The 4,650-nt window shown below is 46.5% G+C and overlaps 1 long non-coding RNA gene across 6 annotated transcripts; it reads left to right on the forward strand.

Annotated features, from left to right (window-relative positions):
- Positions 1–785: 785 nt before the first annotated feature.
- On the forward strand, positions 786–4,232 carry LOC125543362. Of its 6 annotated transcripts, XR_007298408.1 has the most exons (6): positions 793–1,376; positions 1,505–1,609; positions 2,048–2,258; positions 2,393–2,619; positions 3,208–3,359; positions 3,727–4,232. It is a non-coding gene; the product is annotated as an uncharacterized LOC125543362 (long non-coding RNA). The 6 variants fall into 6 exon arrangements; XR_007298406.1 differs by having other exon boundaries at positions 786–1,376; positions 1,505–2,258; XR_007298409.1 differs by having other exon boundaries at positions 786–1,353; positions 1,505–2,258.
- The last annotated feature ends 418 nt before the right edge of the window (positions 4,233–4,650 follow it).

Consider the following 4,650-nt stretch of genomic DNA (forward strand, 5'->3'; position numbering starts at 1 on the left):
CCCCAGTCAAATTCGGGTAGGTTTTCAGCCTCCTACCATGGCCATCAAATCAAATGTTAGCATCAGGAAGCTCAAATTCATGGGCATCCGAAGCAAATCGGCGAGGGGAATGGGGACACGCACCTTGCAGAAATCGACATCCATGTAGCGCACCTCTCCGGTGATTTTCGCCCAAGGCTCACCGTCCTTCGTCATGTCGGCACCGGCGAGGTCACATCCATTGAGCGGGAGAGGGTGGCTTGAGGACGACGACGCCCCTGCTCCACGGCGTCCTGCCTGCTGCTTCCCGCTCATCTCGACAGGGCGTCGGAGACGGCTGCCGGCGGAGAGGGCGGCCGATAGGGCGTCGGAGGGGAAGGCGGAGACGGCTGGCGGCGGAGAGGGCGACGGCAAAGGGGAGGAGCTAGGGATTTACGAATGGGGAATCGTTGCAGAGAGAGAGGGCGAGGGGGCTTTTTGTAAAATACAGAGAGTGCGAGGGGGCTTTTGTAAAAGTAAGGCGTGTGCCAAAATCCAGCGTGGCATGCCAAATGTCGCATCCACAGCTGCTTTGTATGAATTTGTTACAGCAGTCAAGTTGGAGGACTAGTTTTGTGGGGTTTTTTAGTTTGTGTATGAAACTGTTCCCACCCCTACAAGTTTATGTACCAATAGTGGTATTAACTCACGTATTAAACCCATTAACAATCGCTACAAGGGAACCCTAAAAAAAAACAATCGCTACAAGGGCGCATGAAAGGCTATGCCACGTGTCTTTTACTGTGCGGAAAGGGGAAAAGTTAAAAATGCGTCTCCCTGTCTCTCTCGTTCCTCCCCAACTACGCCTCGGCGTACACTTAAAAAAAAACTAGGGTTGCCGCCGCCGCCGCCGCCCCATTGTTCCTCTGGCACTGCCCACCGGAGAGGGATGACCGTGGGAGGAGCAGCCACGCAAGGTGGAGCCCTCGTCACGATGAAGCAGCGGGAAGAGGAGCCCCACCCAGATGAGTTCCTCCACGTCGCCCATGGACGGTCCTTCTTCCCTGGAGACGCCCAGGGCTGACGGATGTTGTTTGTCGTCAGCCCAGGGCCCGGTTGGCCGGAGCAGTCGGAGAGGAGTGGCAGGCTCGCCGTCGCCATCGCCGGTAGGAGCGCCAGGCCCATCTTCCTCGCATCGGCCGGGCTGTTCGCGCGGCGGGGGTGGAGTTCGTGCGAGGCGGATGTTCGCCGATCTGTTCCTGCGAGCCCTTGGTTACCTGTGCTGCCTTATTTCCTAGGTGCCGCCATCCTAGCAAGCACGGCCACGCCGGCGTCTTCTCTGGTGCTACCGGCAAGCAATCGACCACGCCGCTGCCAAGCCTCTGGCGCTCCCTGGTAGCCATCCCTACATCTCTCTGGTACAACCGTCCCCTTCCCTCTCCTCTAGTATGGATCGAATTTGGCCATAGATACTTGGACTGTAGATAATTTCCAGATTTGTGAGCATTGATGCTTGTGCTTTCTTGTTCATGTTCTGGTGAGGAAGAAGGGAAAACGCTGGAGCCAATAGATGTTTAGTGGGACTATGTTCTGAATTGACAAAGCTAAAGGAATCACATGCCATCTATCTCTCAAATTGGTTATTTGGACGGTGAGATTAGCTTGTTTTGATAATTTTTCTCAATGCAAGGAAGGAAACAGAATATGGGGATTGCAACTATGGAATGGGGATTAGATATTCTTGACAGAGAGGCATAGATTTCTAATGTCAGTCTTTGATAGAGTTCACATATGACTGCAGTTTTTACATCTATGGAATTGTGATTGGATATTCTTGAGTATCCAGTTCTTCACTGTTAATTGAATATATATTGGAAGTCAAATTTCTAGTACAAGTTAAAGTGTGATAGGGAACTGCTTAACAACATTATAAACTGTTGAACCAAAAGCACTTCACTGAAAGAGCCAGAGTATGCTTATCAATTTATTGTCCGCCTCACAGTGGTTGTATTTAGGTTACTTTTTTGCCCTGAGTTTCAGCATTGACTCATTGTTTGCATATGTGATCAGATTTCCATTCTTCTTTTAGGCAACAGATAGGTTTATTGATATGGCTCGTATGCAAGCTCCTGCGGAAGTGAATCTCAATTTGCCAGTATGAAAAATTACGCTTGTGCGGCATATGCTCATTTGCTATCAGATGGTTACAGCTTAAGGCATGCTATCAAACACGCAAGATGGAGTTGAAACTGTTCGTCTTTGCCTAGCAGCATCAGAATTACAATTTAGCTGTATCTCAGGTAACAAACATATTGCATGGTAAAGCATTAATGCCACTGGGCAGATAGTATCTGAAGATTGGGTTATTCCAAGAAGACAAAAAACATCACTGATAGTTTATTAAAACAAGTGTCGTGCCCTTTCTTTTTTGCAGGTCACAAAATGCTTTGGATAGCGTATGTACTCATGTCAGTTGCATTCCATGTCTTTTTTCTCGTCTATTTTATTTGGATCAGGAGATGGAAAATTAAGGTAACCATTCTCGGTGTCGTCACTATCATCCTCACATCGAGATGTCTCCAACAATGCCGCCATAATTGTCCCTCGTGTTGTCATTGTCATCCTGATAGGCAGCTCGAATGCTTGGTTAGAGGATCCCAGGTTCCTCTCTCCCTCTCCCTATCTTTCTCTCATCAAAATTCATTTTCAGTCTCGAAATGATATATATCATAAAGTCATGCATTACTAGGGGAGAGCTCTTCTAGGCCTGGGGAAATAATACACACATGACAATCTTAACCTATTTGAGAATTCAAGAATTGTTAACATTTCTAAAAGATACATGTTCTTTGTCAACTGGAACATAAAAAAATAAAGATATGCGCTCAGTCAGTCAAAGTAAAGAAAGACAAACATAAATGAATTTTATGTTTTGCTCTGTTATATGCATTCCGTCAGTTACTATGTTTTATAAAAGTTGCGCCTAAAATTGGAGTGCATCGCTAAAACTGATCATTTTAAAGAGCAGAATGAATTTTAATCTGCAAAACTCCACCTATTTTTTACTATCATCTTAAATGCAAAGTCAAATGCCACTAGCATTTGATCAAACGAATGAAGCTGTGTGACTCAATATACCAATGTTAAAAGTGACCAAACACCTGATTGTAAAATGACACATGTACATCTAGCTCTTTATTCTATCACTTTGATTTCTGGAAGCCACTAAGTCTGCACATTCTATTTCAGGTGCAAGGCAAACCGCCATCTTCTCTCACTGTTCATCGTCTCTAGACGCACCGCCGTCGACATCAGCTACCGCCTATACATATGATCCATGTATCATCTTTAGTATCTCTCATGCTCAGGAGAGGCAGAGGTCACCCAGCTAGCTCGTGCAGGTATCATATCAGTCTACCATATATATACACACAGCTAGCTCATGATCTGGGCATCTTCTCAGCTGGCTATTTTTGGTTGGTTCATGATTAGCTCGCGTTGTTCTAGCTCGATACCCAGTAAGCATAATCCAACACATTGGAGTGTGCATCTTAAATAGATGGATATTACTCAACAGCAACCAACACTTGTATTGTCTAAAATCACCTACTGTTTTTAATAATGAAAGGATCAAAAGGCATTAAGCCTTGGTCAGTAGATCTCTTAAGTTTCAGATGTGGATGGAATGTTTCTCTCTAGACTACATGTTTAGTTAATTTTGGGCCAAATTTTCTTTTGGTTGTTGCTAACACTTGCGAATTGTTTCAGCACCAAGGGCGATGGAGATATGCAAGCACATTAGCTGATGAGAGGATGTACTAAATGTTATGCAGAAACCAAATGAATAACTTTTCTTGCTCATCCCTATATCATGTTCTCAGTCTTGTATCTTCTGATCAGTTAAGTCATTTTGGCTTGTGATCTTTTTTCCATTCAGTCAGTCTCAAATCTCATCTTGGCATATACATAAGAAAGAAGAAGCCAAGAGCATGTGAAATGTATCTGTACATGTCTGCCACATAATTCTAGCTTTTATTTGCTCCGCGAAAATAGTTGCACGGGAGGCGTAATGAGATGCTTCAGCAAGAAAAGTGTGCCACAAGCACGCACTTGGCGGGCCCCAGCCACTTGTAGGTTAGGGCACGCCTCCTTTCTCCTTCGTTTCTAGGTACCGTGTATAGCTTGAGAGACAAGTTGAGTTGATGTTGTGCATCCTTTGTACCTATACATGTGCACTTGCACGTGAGCAATGAATTGAGTCACATCCAATCCAACCTTTTCTAATAACATGGTATTAGTTTTCGTTTTCTCTCATGCGATCTAAACTTCTGCTCCACGCCGCCGCCGCACCTTGCCGTCGCTGCCTCTTTCCTTCTCACCGCAGCCGCCGCCCTCTTGCCGTTGCAGCCTCTCTCCCTACAAACGTCGCCACCATACCTTGCCGCCGCTGCTGCAACTTGTTGCGGCCGGTCTCTTTCCTTCCCATCGCAGCCACCGCTGCCTCTCTCCCTACCCACGCCACCGCCGCACCTTGCCGCCGCCTTCGTCCCTCCTGCAGCGGCCGCCGCAACCCCTTCCTCTCGCCACTACAGTCGTCGTCCGTGCCGCCGTTCTTGCCTCTCTTCCTTCCATCTCATCTCCCACAAAAACCCTAATCCTCATCCACTTTGGACATCTACTGTTGTTGCCATG

The sequence above is a fragment of the Triticum urartu genome, chromosome 3 (assembly GCF_003073215.2).
Source record: "Triticum urartu cultivar G1812 chromosome 3, Tu2.1, whole genome shotgun sequence".
Classification (NCBI taxonomy): Eukaryota; Viridiplantae; Streptophyta; class Magnoliopsida; order Poales; family Poaceae; genus Triticum; species Triticum urartu.